The sequence below is a fragment of the Rhyacophila brunnea genome, unplaced genomic scaffold, assembly GCF_057557595.1.
Source record: "Rhyacophila brunnea isolate RB1 unplaced genomic scaffold, BYU_Rbru_1.0 scaffold_4, whole genome shotgun sequence".
Taxonomy (NCBI): Eukaryota; Metazoa; Arthropoda; class Insecta; order Trichoptera; family Rhyacophilidae; genus Rhyacophila; species Rhyacophila brunnea.
The window spans coordinates 43,192,645-43,212,878 of NW_028233068.1; the positions used below are offsets into that span (position 1 = coordinate 43,192,645).

At 35.4% G+C, this 20,234-nt stretch overlaps 1 protein-coding gene and 1 long non-coding RNA gene across 3 annotated transcripts in view; one reads left to right on the forward strand and one right to left on the reverse strand.

Annotated features, from left to right (window-relative positions):
• Positions 1 to 20,234, forward strand: part of LOC147067397 (uncharacterized) — a 141,135-nt gene that overhangs the window by 34,560 nt on the left and 86,341 nt on the right. The gene's annotated exons all lie outside the window — the stretch shown is intronic.
• On the reverse strand, positions 12,099 to 18,643 carry LOC147067398 (uncharacterized). Its single transcript, XR_015071509.1, has 3 exons — positions 17,217 to 18,643; positions 13,972 to 14,516; positions 12,099 to 12,932 (listed from the first exon to the last, which is right to left on the reverse strand). It is a non-coding gene; the product is annotated as an uncharacterized LOC147067398 (long non-coding RNA).

Here is a 20,234-nt window from a genome sequence, read left to right on the forward strand (position 1 = left end):
GAGTCAGCCGGGATGTGTTGCGCATCAGGAAAAGTGCAACTATCAGAAATTGAGATACCACCAGAACCATTGAACGGCTTGCTCATCGGCACGGTTCCAGATTCAAACCTGTTCCTGAAGTACAATTGCACAATTCATGCTTCCGAAAGACTTCGTTCGGAGCAACAGAAATAGTTCACAATACTGCGGCAAATGGTCAACAATTCCATTCTACGTTCAAAATCAAAGGCCAAGTATACCACAAAGTAGGCTCATTGCTGCCAATGCCAAACGAACCACATAAATTTTTACAAATCTACTTCATGGGCGGTGAGGACATCAATCATGTGGATGCACGTTGCGGCTACAATAGCCTCAATTCGCTTAATGCCAGACGCATCGTCGGCGAACTGGACGCCCTGTTGAATGAGCACAATGAATTATTGAAATTCTTCAAAACACACATGCATCATCATGCAATCACGCTATTGTCATCAATCCTGATAAAATACCAGCTGGAGAGCACGTGCTTCGATTCAATGCGCCTGTTGTTGACGACATTGCTGGAATCATGGTTGGCGACCGCACATCGACGCGAGAAATCGTGATTCGAAGAAGAAACAATAATCTGGAGTTCATCGCTGACACACACCGTTCATACGACGCTCTCCAATATCCGCTAATTTTCTGGAAGGGACAAGACGGATATTGCATAAACATTAAACAACGAGATCCTGTCACAGGTAATTCATTCATTATGAACATCATTACTCATTTTGAATTGAGAAAATGAATGGTTGATGTTTTTTTGTTTTTATCGGCAGTCATCGTCTACAGCGCTCTATTCCTCTTTCTGTCATATATCCCATCCCCACACACTTACAATACATTCGTTATTTTTTATTTAACAACCAAAATATTCACTAGAAATAATTTATATGGCAGAACAACGTTTGCCGGGTCAGCTAGTAAAATATAAATAAAAGTTATATTATGAATAACATAAATTATTTATAATCAATGAGAAGGATGAAATTGTTCATGTTGAGACAGATCATCATAATTTGGTTTCCTTCCCGATGTTAATTTTAATCTGAGATGCGGTTCCACATCCAAAAACCTGTTCCTTTTTTTGACTTAATGTATCCAAATTCTGAAAATGCAACTTCACATGTATATGAATTTGGAAAAGGATACACATATATGTTGCATTTGTAACCAAAATGATGTTACTCCTTATATTTATTTTTCAAGAATCCGTCTGAAGCTAATTCCAACAATTGCTCTTCTTCCGCATTCAATAAACCTTTTACACTGAAATAAATTTTATATCGCTTTTGACTTTATGTCTAATGGTTCAGAATTTCACGTAGAGCATTATCTGTACACTAACTCAATTTGTGATTTTTGTCGAAAAGCTGCCTTTTTTCCTTATGAGGGCAGTATTGATATCGTATTAATGCTTGTTGTACCAGGTGCAGCCAAATCCCGGTGCAGCGCGTACCCCCACCAAACTCTTCCCGTACCCCAGGGGGTACGCGTACCACACTTCGGGGAACACTGTTCTAATTGAAATACATACTACTTAACTTTATCGCTAAAGTGAAACCATGTTTCCAATGCTTGATTATTTTACTTACTTCCGACATTTACATGTAGAGTGTAGACCAGTGTTTCCCAAACTTATTTCTGGCAAGCACCACTTAACGCTTCAAAAATCTCCATGACCCCTCAGTAATTAAGTAGTGTTTTTTTTTAATTGTACGTGTTTTATTTGAAATCAAATGTTCTAATTTATTTTACGATTGGGATAGGTACGTAATGTATCCAGTACATGACTACATGCTGTATATAAGTGCTCAGCCGTAGTGAAAGCGTAAGAAACTCAAACGTATAACCGTGTGTGAAATGTTCGTAGACAGAATCTTTTTTGGAAAATAATACACACGGTTATATGTTTGAGTTTCGCAAGACGCCGCCGCGCCGCGCCCGCCAGACCACTACGGCCGAGCACTAATACTACTCAATAGCGAATAATTTGACTATCCCTAAAGTGTTCCCATACTTATTGAGTTTGGAGACCACGGCTGTATACGAAGGTACGGTGCCGTTATTTCGTTATCTCAAGAACGCCTGGTATTTGTGTAATGATAACAGTTATCGAAATCATCTGACAAGGTCTCACTTAGGCTTCAGTTTTTTAATCTTGATCGTCATTATCAATCATTCGATGCACATGTGAATAATTCCAGGTCGATATGGATTGTTAATTATTATAAATACCGTGAATGCTACGGTTGCATGCATGGAACTGGACCCTTTGTTATTGCGCTATGACATACTTAGTGCAACGGAATGATTGTAATTTGGACGTTGTTTGCATTGAATTGCGGCGTCGCTTAATTAGGCTAATGGAACATAACGGGCGACGCGTCATTTTAAGGGTGCGATATTAGATTGTCACGCCACACGTACATTAACAAGGGTGTGTCTTATGGACACATGATTCTGATGGCATTGCTTTGGTTTGCCTGTCATAATTCGGATTTTGGCCCTCGATTAAATCCGAACAGACCAATCTTAATATCGAGGTTGTCACGCCAAAAGGGATATTTTCATATATTTCATTATATTTTGTCTTGAATGTGCCCTACCACGGTTCGCACTCTGAACTTTCACTCTGGTGCCCGCCACAGGAATCTGACAATCGTTAAAGCCGGCCAATCGTTACTCTACCGCAGGGGTAGCGAACCTTTTTACGTGTGCGTGCCAAAATTTCCCAAATATTATTTTTCGACTGTCTGGCGTGTCCAGCAGTTTTCGTGGAGAAAAAGGTGGTTTTTAATAATTATATTAAAAATGATGATATTTTAGATATCACTCATATAGCACACGTATATCTGTATTACAGAATTATGTTAACAAGGTCCATCAAATTTTTGTTTCATTTTGGTACAGCCATTTTTGTGGGTAGAAATGAAATTGTTTGTTACTGTATCACTTACTACTTTATTTGGTTCTTTGCGCGTAAATTGATACCAAAATTGCTCCGTTTAGATTAAGCATTCTCTCGCTACAGTGGTCTCAAGCATTGTATATCGATCAAACGCGGCGTCCCCCGCCGCCTGATGAGGTTAGTACGTTAATAATATTATATGGAACGCATAACGCCTAAAATCCGACCTATGCAAACATATATTTATATTAAAAGTAATGCTTATTCTTGAATAGTATTTGCCTGCTATTTTTTATACAATGCAATTTATCATTTATTATTACTAGCTGCGCCAGCTGGCTCTCGTTTATTATTATTATAGGTTTTTTTCTCTTCAAAATAAAACATTCGCGTGCCATGCTAAACTATTTCGTGTGCCATAGGTTCGCTACCACTATTCGACGGGATCTTTATTATGTAGTTTGGTCTTGTTTGGTTAAGCGACGCATTCATGTTGGCCATACGAACTTCGAACCGCACCTTCGCAAAGTAATTAATATATTACATTAACCTTGTTTAGAGGGATGGATGAGGCGTGAAAAATTGTTTGGCACATCTGTCCCTATAATAAAACAAACGCGGTGTTTCAATGACGCATCATTTTCACTAAATACTATAATGTTTAATGAGTATGTAGGTAGGTACCTATCCAGATGCAATTTATAGAATATCGTAATGCCAGTGACCTTTAATTATAAATTGATTTATATTTTTATTTTAGAAAATGTAAACGGGCAAATATGTTAAATAATTAATTTTCTTTGGGAAAGTTCTGAATTAAGTAATATGTTGTTAATGTGCTGGTTTAAAAAATATATTATTTGACATCAGTTGGTCTATAATTAATGCATGGTACCACCCTTAGACTATAGATACATCTAGACGCCACCCATTGCATGGCTAAATGAAGCTGCGTGCCGTGCGTTTGGTTTGTGGGCGAGCGAACGCATTTCTTATACAAATGTTCGAGACCATATACCATTTCGCTAGTGCTCGCCCAAAGTGGTCAGAATTAAAATACATTTTTCAATTTTTTTTTTACGTTATATAGTATTTTTAAGCGGTCAAAATGCAGCCATTAGGTAAAAATATCCATAATTTAAGTTATTTTAAAGAAGCACGGTCACTTGATATTAAAATATATAATAATATACAAATAAATTATCACGAACATGTATCAACTTACCTATGAAACGTAATACCATCTTCTTGCTTATCAGTACGGCTACCACATTTTAATACAGCACACAGAACCATCTTTTCTACTTAATTAACTAAAAATATTTACCACTGACTTTATGTTAACACAAAAAATATAAATTTTAGCAACACGCGCTCGCAGGTTATCGACGCTTAGTTAAGCAAAAAACTAAGATTTGGCGGCTACGCTGACAACAAAATCTTCTTCACATCTGTAAACCTTTTATCTTACTCTAGCCCGTGTCGCAGAGATTATAAGGGTGCCGAATACTTTCTCACTCGCACTTATATATCGTTTTCGTTCAGTCCTTGGTACCACCCAATTATTTGCAAGTCTGACTTACATCATTCAATTTGTCCAGATTTAGTCACATGTCATGTAAACAACCCTCGAAAAAATACTACCTTTTCATATTAAATTTACCCAAGGTGCATTTTTTTAGGACCCGCGTAATAGTCTAAATCTAAAAGGTATTTTAATAAGAATATCTGTTAAGGCGGCGCATTTACCTCAATGTAAACGCGAAACAAATTACCGCCAACGTACATTATTAAGTTTACTGTCTACCAGCTACCTACAAGAAGTCACATCCCATCCGTGGAAGTGCGCCAGACCATGGCAACAGCTAAAATAATATGGGGAATACATACACCATTTATTTACACATTATTTAACTACGAGTGACTTACTTATAACATGGAGATTTTCACTCGCCAAGGGATTGTTATTACTGTGAAGTTTTCGGGCGCTGTACATATTCATAAAGATGTACCTGTTTCATATTGTGAATACATGTTATATGTAGTGTTTATGTTAGGTATAAATAATGTATGTTCATGTTTTTTTTGTATTATATTGTATCGATATACAACGATTATCCTGGATTTAAATTTCATGGAACCCCCGAGCTATAAAAATCGCGAATTCATAGTGTTTCGTTTCATCTCAAATCCCCGTCGTCGCAAATCACAGGCGGCGCGTGCCGAGCCATAAAATGATGTTTATTGTTTGACTTTTATTTGTGAAAACTTGACATGTCATGTTGTCACGATTCGCCACTCCAGGGACGGACGTGACGCCCTAATCAATTATTTTGTCTCTACAGAGAAACATACATAATAATTCGATTAAATTATTTTATATTATACTTATTAATTATAATTCCACGTAGGTACGTAATTTAATAACAGAGTTAGGGGTTTTCTACTTAATTATTAATTTAGGATTCACAAAAATGTCCCCAAAACGAGGTTCACCTTGGTGGAAATGAAAGCTATATGTACCTAAGCAATTCATTTTGAAGGAAATATTAACTAATTTGTATGACACGTGCCTACGTGTATTGTGTCACGTACTGAGATGATATTGAATGGGATTTTAGTTCAAGACCACAGAACAGATAATAAATAGAATACCGATAGGCAATATTCAATACGCCGCATGGTGAAGCAGGCTTTTGAATGTGTGAGTGTCCTACGAAAATGAAGCACGCATTATGCACGTGCAATAGTGTGTGTAATACACCAACATTAAATGAGCATAAATGCATAAACCGAAAGCAGTTTTTAGTATTCGACGTAAAACGTATTCTTAACACGTGTGTAAGTTTAACCCGGATTCTTCCCTACTCGAGTCGGTTACCTGCTATCGCCTTACCCGTTGTGTATTTCAGTTTCCATTATTTCTGAGTTCCCTGTTCAAGACGCTTGAGTATTAAGGTGACGCATCAGTGAAACGCCAAATAATTTCCAACTGTAGGCGCGACGAAATTTTGGACTCGCTGCCATTCACTGAGAGAATCTCGAGCCAGAAGCACGTCACTTTGCTGCGTGATGGCGACGGGTCAATTAATTCTAAAATCGTGTAAAGATGACTAAAAACGTTACCCATTTACTTTAAAAAGAAAACATGTCAATGAATATATTATTATTGTTACTAATAGAACAATAAACTGAACATAAAATGAACGTATGTTGGATTTCTATGAAAAATAATATTTCGTTTGACAGGTGTCATTTGCACCCGCGACCCGCAGTCCGCGCATCGCCTAGCAACGATCTTTTTAGACCGTGCCTCAACTAATGCATGGCCTTAAATGTACATCGGTTTCATTATATAAGAGTATATTTTTTTTTTTTTTAGAATTATTAATAACCATGTCCTTGCTTTTTCGTACAAGGTGGTTGTTAGTAATTTTGAACAATCACAAACACCCAGGCTTTTGAGAAAAACACATAAATGTTTTTGTCATGACCAGGAATCGAACCCAGGAACTCTCGGGTGGAAGGCGAGCGCCTTACCCACTGCACCACGAGAGCCGCCTTATATAAGAGTATTACATAAGAATTAATAAACTTTAGATGACCAGGGTCAGGATTTGTGGAACATTGATAAATTACCCTTTAATGTGGTACACGGGAAAATTTTGGGGCAATGTTGGCGTAAGAATACACACAAAAGTCTTAGGCATATGTATTATTATAAATAAAGTTGCGCACTTAAAATCGACATAAGGTGCTGATGCCTTTTGAAACACCGTACTTTTGTGAACCTTATAGGTATTATACCAATACCTATAAAACCGAAAACAAAGTAGATACAGAATTTGGTTGAACCTCAAAAACAGCATCCTAAAAAAAGCCATATTATCAATTTTGTTTTTTTATCAAAAATGAAACTCACTATTCCTCCAATACACACGGTGGAAATGTTTTAAATGAAATGCTTTAGTTCATCAGTGGTTTTTAATAAATTTGTATGTTTTCTATTCTGACTATGCGTGGCTTTATATGTCTTGACCTTGGGATTAATTTTTCTTCATTATAAGGGCAATTAAGTAGATTGTTTTTGTTTATTTTTAAGTGTTTGGTAATGTAATTTAATATAAATAGATTTTATGTATGTAGTTAAAAGAGTTGCCGGACATGCAATATTCGCATACTGTTGTAATAAAACTGCCTATAAGTTATACCTATGTTTCACTAGTTTTCATTTGAGTACATAATAAAAAAACATTGTTTCAGTTATAGTTGTAGGATTCGATTATCTGTCACAGTAAACACAGTTTAATATCGAGTAGACAAGTATAAAATGAGAAAAATAACATTCAATAACAAAGGGGCCATCAATATCTCTGCCGGCAATCTCGGTCAGATGATTGACGATGCACCTTGCAGCTGTCAGTCAGATGAATTGATATGAGAGCTCATTTCGATTATCAAAGTGAGTCGGCAGCTTATTTCAATTAACAACTGCTCAGTAATACAATATCCACAAGATTAGCCTGTCACTCATTCACCAGTGTGACCTGACCTTTTTGGGAGAAGTCTGTTATTTTGAAATACATAAAAGTAAAAAGTTAACATTATTCAATACTTTCATTGCACTTTTCCCGCGCACTATTCTATTAAAATAAAAGTTATATAATTAATAATTTAGTCTCGTTAGTGGCGTTTCTTATGCGAATGTTGTTTATCTATAGGTACCACTGCTTTCTTACTTTAGTCCAGTGGTTTCCAAACTTTATTTTACTACGCCTCCCTTTAAAAAATATCTAATCTTGGCGCCTCCCCCCCTTCATTTCATTAAATAATACAGACACCTTTTTAAATATCATCATATATCAAAAATTATCATTTAAATACCTATATCAATCATCATATAGGTATCATCAAATTGCAACGCATAACCACATATTTAAAATATTTAATAGCCTCGACGCAAAGCAGCGCCGCAGCCGACTTTTTTTACTATTAATAAAATAACGTGAAAAGTGCATTAGCAAAGTAACCAAGAACTCAGTAAATAGATTTTTGTTTGCTTCAATGTATCTGGCGCACAAATCATCTAAAAGTGGAAACATGGCGAACTTATTTTTTTTTGTAAATTTGATTTCAAAATATTTTATGAATGCCTTAACTTCGTCTTTTTAAATCAGTGAATGCATTAGTGGTCCTTGTCATGTCACTCATTTTTTTTAAATTTCAACCAAATAGACAAGTTTAACAACAAAATTATCGTTCCTCAACAAATTTAGCTCAAATTTCAACATTATGATTGGACCCTTTTATTTCATTTTTTCACGAGGTAGCCAGCAGCACGCTTCACAATATACTATAGAAGTGAGGTATTATAAAATTAGTCTCCATATTTTCAGGCAGGTTTGCAAACAACCTTTTATAGGACTCTTTTATGTAGTTTATATCCAGCGGCCGTTTTATAAAATAAGCATTTGCAAACTCAAACCTGTGGCTACATTAATTGTATGAAACGTTTCGCGCCTCCCTTCGCAACACTCCACGCCTCCCAGTTTGGAAATTGCTAAATTTAGTCAAATTGATTTCACTTTCTAAAGGTTATTGAAAATTCAGTATTTTTTTTTTCAAAATGCTCGTCTATTACCTCAATATGTTTCATTGTGGAAAATGAGGTCCTAACCATGCGATTTTTCTCCTGTCGATAGTAAAAACACCAACCCGGTTTTACGTCAACGTTACGTTACCTTTGCGATCATATTATGTCTTCGAGACACAAGTAAATATATGTATTTTATGTATTGCAATTATTGATTCATTCCATCAACTACGGAGCAGCGTTGCTAACACGGCTGGATTCTTGACAAATCTATCATTTTGATTAGGCACCATCTAGTCTAGCTAGATCTAGCTTGCAACCGACATGTCTTGGATATGGGGTTCAATTTAGATGTTTACGACACCGTACATGAAAATCATTTTAACACTGTTATTAATGTTACGCGTACGAAGGCTGAGTGGGTAACGTGTCAGCATATAATGACGTGGGTCCCGGGTCTGGCAAAAACTACATGTTATTTTCTTCAATGTGTATTTGGACCCAGAGTATGGACCTAATTGGTTGAACAAGTGGCTGTCATACATTTTTCTTGTAACTGCAATATATCTGTTCATACAATGTTAACTCTGTGGAGGCCTATAATATGATCTTAGGATCAAACATGGTTAAAAATGTTCCATTGAAGTGATCGTCAGTAATCACATTTCGTAGCTATCGACACTATGTTTTATGTGTATGATTTGTTAGTCGCAAAACAATACGTTATTCTTCCATATGGTCTCGCTTTGTTCTCGTCAATACAATGTTAAAAAAATATTTTTATATAAAATTCCGGTTTCCAGATGATATGATAATTGTTTACAGTCACGATGGCCGTGCGGCTTACGCGTCGGCTTATAATGTGCATCCCAGGTTCGAATCCTGGCTCTGGAAAATACACATGTTGTTTTTCTCGTAAAAACATAAATCAGTCAATATCCTAATAATTCATAATATGGTCACAAAAAGAAGAGTTCAAGGAAATCCCACATTTTGTCTGCTGATATTTTTGTACTCTTATGTGTAGCATAATTTTGTGAACAATGATTGACACAAATGTTTTGGAGTTTCTTTTTCATAATTATACATGTATTTTAATGGTAATTATTAATAATATGTTTGATTGTTACTTGGTCCTTGATCGCAATTATTAATTGTCCCTTTTTGTTACCGTTTATTTTCTACCAGTTTAATATAATATATCTAATAAATATTTTGTTAATGTTTCAGGTATCGTACGAGCGTTAATTTGCTATTATGGATACAGTGTGGCCGAGTGCCCCCCTTTACGCACGGATCGGTGACTTTTACAATGTTTTGTTGAGTGAAGAGTAAGTGAATTCATAGATATTAGATACATAGTAATATTATTACGTTTGATCGAATGACGAGCCTTCTTTAACTAGTTACCTAGGCATTGAATAGAATTGAGCGTAGTAAAAATAATCTCGCTTCCTTCCGTGTCGGATTTATTTGCGTTTTTGTTTTAAATAATTATTTGTCAAATTAGTCACAATAAGACTAATACGAGTGTTATTTAATAGATAATGAAAAATCTGACCATGGGATTCGGCGTCAAGGCTGCGTGTTTTTTTTGTGTATTATTTATTTTATATTGTTAGATAAATTCTTCTCAGGTCAACAAACATCATTATTTTAACTGTGCCATATTTTAATTTTTTCAAATCTAAAATGGTATAAAAATATACCTTGAATAAGCGCTGATGTAATTTTAATTGCCTCTACAAAAAACGCGGCGCTCGTGGAAACTCGTTTTGAACGAAATCGAGATGTGGGCGCGCCTCTGATCACCATATTCGATCATGCACATTCCGATCGGAAATGAAAAACTGTATGAAAAAACAACGTATATCTTTGGAACATATTAATTTCTCCTTTTTTCATAGGCTGATACTGTACTGTAATCATCAACTTTTTTAAATGTTCAAAATTACAACTATTCTTTTAACGGGTAAAGAGAGGCCCATCCAGTATACATTACCATTGCTGTGTGCAGTGGCGCACCCAGGATTTAATATTGTGGGGGGGGGGGGGGGGCAAGGAGGAGAATGTAAATTAGTCCTATAGGCTCTTTTTCTTCGACACAGCCTAATTTCTCGTTTATCGGTCTTTTGTCTATTGCCCTCGGTGTACCTGCACCATGGTCCCCACATCCTGAAACGGGCCCTCAGGCTAGGATATTTGGCGGGCCCCCTACCTACCGCCAAGATTAAAGGCAGTGTGAAACACTACATTAACGTTTTTCAAATTGTGTTTTAGTTAAAATTAAGGGTATCTACTTATACAGTGAATTATTGGCGATTTTTAATACATCTACTTTAATAATGGAGATGTCCAGTATTGACACATAATAATCAGAAAATATATTGCGCAATTATATAATTTAAAATGTTCATGGCCATGAAGTATAATAGCACCGCAGGCGACTTTTTTTACTATTAAAGCTAATTTATGATGTGTGTTTATCTCACTTATCTGGTCAACCCGACACGCCGGGCCCCCAGGCTAGAGCCCTATCAGCCCCCCCGGCCATGACCTATACCACTCCGGAATTCGGGTGGACACCGAGAATTTTTTGACAGTTTTAGGGATTGGGTTTCTAAAAAAACCTGACATTAGTCTTTCGAAATTTTTGTGTTAGAAATTAAAATCTATGAAATTTTTCTAAAAAGGGTGCTGGAGAATTATTAAAAATCATTTTTTTTGGCGTGTTTTTATTATATTTATATAAGCCCAAAGGTATAGTTTATTGGCTTTCAATTTCAATGTTTGAAATCATTCTGATAATTTTCATTTTTGGGGGGTGCCAGGGCCCCTTGCCCCCCCCCCTGGGTGCGCCACTGGCTGTGTGGCTCAAATTATACTGGAACTCATCCCCCATATAGTGAAATGTCATTTCGAATTAAAATGAGAACGTACAGTAATCGTGGACCCAACCAGACTCGTGTGCAAAAAATATCAATGATTTTATTTTGGCCACTACTACTTCACGGTTCATTTGATTAAATGACAATTCACTATCGCTTGAGAGTCTTGAGAGATAAAATGTCTACTTTATTGTGAAGGTATTTAAACAATTATTGCACCCACGGTAGCTGAGTTGATAAGAGTGGCCGTTTATGAAACTGTCTGTCGCGAGTTCCATTCTGCGGGTTTACAAAAAATATATGTTTGCAATCTGTGTTTGATCCAGTGCCATGTGACAAAATGGTTAACAACCGTTCCTCGTAAAAATCTATTAACATACCCCTCCCCCCACTATGCGGAGGGCGATAAGTTCCGCGGACCGAAAAGAGTAATAATTTAATCCATTATTCCAATAACGCATTTTCATTTTTAAATTATTTAAATTCTCTACTGTTTCTAACAGTTTTTCTCACGTGAAAATGTCGCTATGTATAGTATGACAATTACAAGTTGGCGTCGACTGAGGGCGTTGTAGCTTCATCTAGAATAATTATTATTGATTTGCATAACATCTTTGAATACATCACAATACGAACGGTATTTTTAATCTCAATTCATTAGTTACTTTAGTATCAGACAAACATAATTATTATGTAAGTATACAAATATATTATTATTCCCACCGTTTTCTACGGTCTTGTTTTTATGTCATTTCCCTCGTGTCGGAGATGTTTTTTCGAGTGTTGTACATTTTGAACGTAAATTTGCCCAATCGTTCATTGTTGTAATAACTTGACGCTGATGTTCTTTGATGATGATGATGATGACTGGGTTGTGAAGTGACTGATGATGAGTAGGTACTACCTACGTACAGAATGGGAAGTGCACACACGATCAATTTGGTCATTGGTGTCGTCACATTTATCTGCACCAGCGCCGACGCACCGCAGTATTAATTATGAATTATATTTTTTGTGAATACTCTGCCTGGTTGTTTGTTATTCATCATTTATTTATGTATTCATACTTTTACTTTTTTAATTGTTATTCTGTTGTCGAAATGATTTAATTGTAGCTCTTATGCGAAAGGGAAAATGACCAGACATTCTCATAATTCACTCCAAAGATAACATCAGATTTCATGAATCTTCTTTTGGATAATAATTTAGAAAAAAATACGTGTAGGTATAATATTAGATTCTATAATAATCGAATTGGCTCTTCTTAGATTAGGTCTTCATTATAATGGTTTTGAAACAAAGTTATTTTTGTTGATTCTACTTTATCTGAGCCATTTACTTTGACTGTTGTTTCGGGCCATAAACCCATCTTCGAAACGGTCGATTATACCCACATTACATTATAGATAACGGCCGGTTATAAAAATAAATTTTCGGAAAAATACCTTTCATCTCATAATTTATTATCACCGGATCAGAAGTAATGTGGATACTTATGAAACTGCCTATGTATCTACTAAATCAGGGGGGGGCAAACCTTTTTGGATGTAGGGCCAAATTCGAGAATTCAAAATGAGCGGCGGGCCGCAAGTAAAATACCATTTTTAGATATACACTATTTATTATCACGAAAAATAAACATTACAAAAAAAATAATGAGAAGAATGAAACTGTTGTAAGTACATTTTTTTAACATTTTTTTTTAAATTCAGGTGTTAATTTTGTAGTAGATAGTCTCAAAACTGCTTGTAAATGGGCATCGGAGATATTTGATCGTAAAGAATTTTTATTGAGGTTCATGATCGAAAATGTTTGTTCACAAATATAGGTTGATCCAAAAATAACGAACATTTTTCTTGCATAATCTTTAAGTTGGTCGAATTTGTCTGAATTAAGGGTATTGTAAAATTTGGAGATTTCTTCACGACGTGAATTCGGCACGGCAATTCTCTTAAATCAGTGTCACACTGCCAATGACATTTCATTGCACACTGCAGATCAATAATCTCAAGCTGTAGCTCTGTCGGTACACTACCAATATCTATTGCTAAACTTGTCTCAATTTTTTGGAAGTCACCTAATCTTTGTGAAAAATCGTCATTCCGAGCTTTAATAATTTTACCATATTCGTCAAATTTATATTCTGATATTACATTCAGCATCTTCAAAGTTGGAAAGTGGTCCACGTTGTTATTTGATATTTGTCGAATGAATTACTTGAGTTTTAATTGAAATCCATTCAAACTTTTTACCATATCATGGGCATATATTTTTTTTTCTTTACAACGCGGAATTAAAAGTATTTAAATGTGTCACGATGTTCAAGGTAGAAAATAGTGGTTACATAGTATGAGACAAGACGCACGGAAGACGTACTGAGATAATACATTTACGAAACAACAAATTCTTTAAATTTTAATCTATTGTCAATATTTTTAAAAAAATATATAAAAAAGTTGTTCGAAATAAGAAGTACAATTAATGATGGCGGGCCGCAAAAAAATACCCGGCGGGCCACATGCGGCCCGCGGGCCGCAGTTTGCCCACCCCTGTACTAAATTATCAATCAATAGTGATTTCTAGTGTTTTTGGGTAAATATTATGAATATTAAAAAAATAACGTCGCATTTGTGCAAAATTTAGATTGAATGTTAATCTGATTTTATGTAGCAGTGTTTCAAAATCTCGGTCTTCATATAGGAATACCAATGCAACGGAATCCAACAACACTAATATTCCCGGATTAAACGCAAAAATTGTCCATTTCGGTTTCCTTCGCAGTGGAAACGGCCGGTGTAATGGGATCCGTAAACACGCAAGTCACTAGATATACCGCTACTCATAATCTCTATTAATTGTAACAAGCATGACGCAAAACTCTAGTAGTTAATGAATTTTATCACATTTGAGGGACAAGGGTTTATATTAGTGTCACATCTTTGTAGCTAATTGGGACCAGCGCATCTATTCTATTCACAATACTACTGATTGGGCACTATCGGCAGATATCGAGGGTAGTTTTTAATATTTTTGTATCGACGAAGTATTATAACTTATTGTAAAAATTACAATAAGTTAGTTGTAATTGTTACAATAAGTGCTATGTACGAGGGTGGGTCAATAATTCCTTAGAAAAAAGCATTAAGGGGGGACATGCTCGTCGAAGGTCAAAATTGAGTTTTTATTGTATTTTCAAACCATGATCCTGGACACTCCTTAAACGTTGTAGATGATCTAGTTATATAATTTTGAAGCCTTATTATCTTTTATAGTTATTTTAAACATTTGATGACTGCATGAAGTATTTTTGTTACATAAAATAGTATTCTTTTAAACCTCTCGCTCTAATGTTTTAGAATATAGTCATATTTCGGTACATAACTGTGCAGTGGTGTTAAGATTTTTTACATTTATTAATTTTTAAATGCATTTATAAAACCATTAGTATAATTAATTACGAGATAATTTTTGTAAAATATTCACGATAAAAAATTATTTTGATAATCTCTGTGATCCCAAATTTGACAAGAATTAGGCATTTTATTATTCAAAAAATCGGCAATATTAACACATTTGAAGATGATTCTAAAGATACTTATTATAAGTTATGTCTTTGACCATTCAAGTGTGATAAACATCTTATGAATAATGATTGCTTTATAATAATTATTGACCTAAGAATAAGGTAGTGTTTTTTTGAAATACGCCATTTCTTTTGTCATTCCCTAGTGGTTAAGCTACAACATACGGGCGTAGCCATAAAATGACAAACTATAATTAAAGTAGGGAGTAAAATTATGTTAACGCGCGTGTTTGAACATGAACCTAACCGATTTATTTTTTATTTTTTTTTAAACGGTACATATTCAAACACGCGCGTCAATATCATTTTACTCCCTACCTCAATTATAGTTTGACAATTTATGGCTACGGCAGTATGTTGTAGCTTAACCACTGGGGAATGACAAAAGAAATGGCGTATTTCAAAAAAACACTACCTTATTCTTAGGTCAATAATTATTATAAAGCAATCATTATTCATAAGATGTTTATCACACTTGAATGGTCAAAGACATAGCTTATAATAAGTATCTTTAGAATTATCTTCAAATGTGTTAATCTTGCCGATTTTTTGAATAATAAAATGCCTAATTCTTGTCAAATTTGGGATCACAGAGATTATCAATATAATTTTTTATCGTGAATATTTTACAAAAATTATCTCGTAATAAATTATGCTAATGGTTTTATAAATGCGTTTAAAAATTAATAAATGTAAAAAATCTTAACACCACTGCACAGTTATGTACCAAAATATGACTATATTCTAAAACATTAGAGCGAGAGGTTTAAAAGAATACTATTTTATGTAACAAAAATACTTCATGCAGTCATCAAATGTTTAAAATAACTATAAAGGATAATAAGGCTTCAAAATTATATAAATAGATCATCTACAACGTTTAAGGAGTGTCCAGGATCATGGTTTGAAAATACAATAAAAACTCAATTTTGACCTTCGACGAGCATGTCCCCCCTTAAAACAGTTTTTATTTTTGTATTTTTTTTTATTTCTCAACATAATCTCCTTGGAGCTCAATACACTTGGTTAGACGTTTCTCAATTTTTTTTAAACCGTCAGAAAAATAAGTTTTCGGAAAGTCCTCAAAATAAGCATTTTTCCGATCGATGACTTCTTCATTTGAAAAAAAACGTTGTCCACTTAGCCATTTTTTTAAGTTTGGGAAAAGGAAAAAGTCACTGGGGGCTAAATCTGGCGAATACGGTGGGTGGTCGACCAATTCGAACTTCAATTCTTCAATTTTAGCCATTGATCGTAAACATGTGTGAACACGGGCATTGTCCTGATGAAAGAGGATTTTTTTCCTGTTTAAATGAGGCCGTTTTTCTTCAATTTTGTTTTTTAGCTGGTCCAATAAAGATGCATAATAATCCCCTGTTATTGTTTTTCCTTTTTCCAAATAGTCAACGAAAATAATTCCACGTGCATCCCAAAATACAGTAGCCATAACCTTACCAGCTGATTTTACGGTTTTCGCCTTCTTTGGACATGGTTCGCCTTTCGCAATCCACTGCTTTGACTGTTTTTTCGTCTCGGGAGTATAGTGGTGTATCCATGTTTCATCTACAGTCACAAAGCGACGAAAAAATTCATCCGGATTGCGTTGCATGAGCGACAACAGGGCTTTAGAGGCCACCACCCTATTGCGTTTATTGTCGACTGTGAGCAAACGCGGCACCCATCTTGCAGAAATTTTTTTCATGCCCAATTTGTCATGTAAAATAGAAATGACGCTACCTTTTGAGATCCCTGTAACCTCAATTATCTCACTCAATTTTAATCTTCGGTCACTTAACACCATATCGTGGATTTTATTGATCATTTCTGGTGTAGTCACCTCTACAGGACGTCCTGAGCGTGGTTCATCCTTTGTTGATGTACGACCACGTTTAAATTCATTTAACCAGTATAAATAGTTGCAAGTGAAGGAGCAGATATGCCGTGAACTAAATCCAACTCATTTTTTATTTCCTTTGCTGTTAACCCTTTTATATTAAAATGTTTAATAACAGCTCTAAACTCAATTTTCTCCATTTTCCGTTTTTCCATTTTCCACAAGCAATTTTTTTTTTAAATGTACGAGAAACACACAACAACCCGACCAATCTGATTGAAACTTCGCAGCATACTGAATCGGTAGTGCCGCTGCATGAAAACAAACCGCTTACAGTACTAGTCGCGCCACCTGTCGGCTTTTCTAAGGACTTATTGACCCACCCTCGTATTAACAGTAGTCTTGATAGACAGTTTTGACGGCTAACTTATTGTAACACTTATAATACTTCGATACAAAAGTATGAAAAACCACCCTCTATAGCTGCCAATAGCGGCTAATAGCAGTCATGTGTATAGAATAGATGCGCAGGTTTAGTAATATGTGCCTAGTTAGAAGTGTACAAGCAATCGGCATGATATTCATATTGTATTGGAGAAAGATATAGCAGGATGAGTACGGTAATTAGAGAGGGTCGTGGCCCACCCCGATGTGCCATACAGTTTACCTTTGTATGCATGATTATAATCATGAAAATATACGCTCCTATCCAGAGAAATGTCACAATATCCTGTTACCAATGTTTACTAAATAAAATATCATGTATTAATACTAGTAAGTAATTAACTTTTGTGTCTTTCCAAAAATCTGAAGATGTTGAGTTTTTAATCTCATTTCATTTCGTTTTTATTATCAGGGAATTGCAATTATTTATCTTGGTGATGAGGGCAATTCCCTGATGAATTACTTTATAAGTTTTAACAATTGCCCACGCAAGGAATCACAAAGAATTTGAATTCTCAGACGAATTACTTATATACTACTCCCATTTCGCCTTGAAATTGTAATTATTCTGTTAACTTTTTCCATGCGATGCAGTGAGTGCTCGTGTGACTGATTGTACGATGTGGGGCGTAGTCCAATTAACTCATTCTTCTAGTTTAATGCAGTTGAATAAAAGTTTAGCTAATAATACACATTCACTACATAACGACACGATTTTTATATGGATTCAAGTCCTCTGTGTGCTTTAATAACAGTGGGAACATTAATATTATTTCGTAGATTAGTTGACGTTGCAAGCAGCCGGATACCCCGTTATTCGGGTTTTCTCTTTGTGCCAAGATGGTCATCGTTAAAAGATGTGTCAGGTTCCATCTTGAGTGATAAAACGCAGAACGCATATAATGAGAAAATTGTAATCTTTGATTCTTTACTATTACAATGATACTGCAACGGTGTTCATACAATCCCACAAACAACGTGGAGCGATAGCAAAAAATCAGCTACATTGAAATCAGTATTGAACCGCGCGCCGCCATAACCAACAGACGTTGCGTCCCTCCGCCGGCTGGCTCTTGTAATAACAGCGTATGCCATAATTCGGCAGTGTTTTGAAACAGGATTCGCTTTATTACTTTAGTTTAGGTCTTACTCCATAAAATATTGAATGCTTGTGTCGTTTACCTGACAAACATTACGTAACTATTGAAAATAATATATTCTTACAGCTTAACACGCGTTATCCTATATTCTTACACTCGAGATCCTTAGCCTGACAATATACCACACCCGGTACCATTTGCCATTCATTTTGGGGTATCCTCATATATTTTCCCTGGGTATTTATTATGAATGATTGGGAAAATCGAAAAAAAAAACAAAAAAATATTATGAAATGAGTTTCTGAACCCACTGCACGTTTCAGAAACCCCCCCTTATGAACATGATATTGCAATATGCGAAACATAAATCGCCACAGTTTTATGTGCAATCGATAACCCCAAAATCCTTCTGAATAATACGCAAATGGTAAATAGCAAGGAAGTTATGATTTATAACCAAGTGGAAGTTAGTTAATGATGTCCTAAGACCTATACTAAAATGTCTATAAGTACTATTATGAAGGTTTGGCCGCATTTGCGAAGCCCTGTCTGTTTCTGTTCAAATGTGTTATCAAATTTCTGTCTCAGCCGAACGGATCGGTAGTAGTATTTCTTGAGAATCGTATTGCGAGGAATTTCCTCTCACGGATCTATGTTGTCGCCATGTTTTCGATGTGCATACACTGTGACGATAGTTGCTGTTGGCTTCGGTCATCGGGTTACCAAGGTGGTCATACTTGGAAGAATCCAGAATTATTCGAAAATTATTAATATAGTACTGAATCGGCCACGTACGTAGAATGCCCAGTCAAATCTATTTGAAAGCAGCCGCACTGAACCGTTTAGGGTGGTGATTGTTATTGGAGGACGAGGGTTGTAATGGCAAAAATAATCACGGTGAACTGTGCGATCGCAAAAACAAACGCAATTGGTTACTTGTTTAATTCGTTGTCAAAGTGGGTTTTCATCAAAATCTGGTTTGTTGTAAAGCCTAATGCAGTTTACATATAGGTACATATGCCCGCAAACAAATTATACATTCGTGTGAATCCTAACATGCGTCTATACCTTGCAAACATTACTATCAAATTAAGTAGTTCACAGTTCCGATGAAACAGTTGAAAATTTTCCCGCAAAAATGGCCAGTTTTTGTACAATGTTTATTTGTTTATGGGCAGATACCTCTATGTCTATGGTCTATCTATATTGTAGCAATCTGGAAACTAATTTTAGGTTCATTCCTTTTGACAATAAATTATACTTATCATGAGTAGTGGCTGTGTAAGGTTGCCATACTATCCGGTTTTCTGCCCATTACCGTGTTCGAAGGAATCCTTTGAGGGTGACCCTGTGACCCAGAAACAGTAAATATTCTACACTTGACGCATTGGTTGTGCTGGGTATTAGGTGGTTATTTTTTATACCGTTCAAGTGTTACTTAACAATTAGACGCTCTTTAATTAATTATTCGGAAAAACAGTGATTAGCCAATACGCCACAATACACTGGCAGAGAACATGCAGTTTACAACGAAATAAAATGGCGTAATTACTAATGACTGTCTTAAATCCTCTTAAGCCGGTGAAGGTGTTTCCTGCTTCCCTAAGTGCTTTCTTTTATAATATGAAATTAATGTTAGCCACTTGCTCAATCTATTAAACATAGTCCAGACCAGTCTGTCCGTGGACAATGTTAATGTTTTATATTCGCAGCGGCATACAAAAAAAAAACACATTTGTATCTGAACTTTTTAAATGTCGTAAATAGACTTTCGAACAGATTTTATATAATATTCACTTTTGTTCGTGCATGTAATATGTATGTTGGAGTGCATTACGCACTAGGTATATGGTCTGG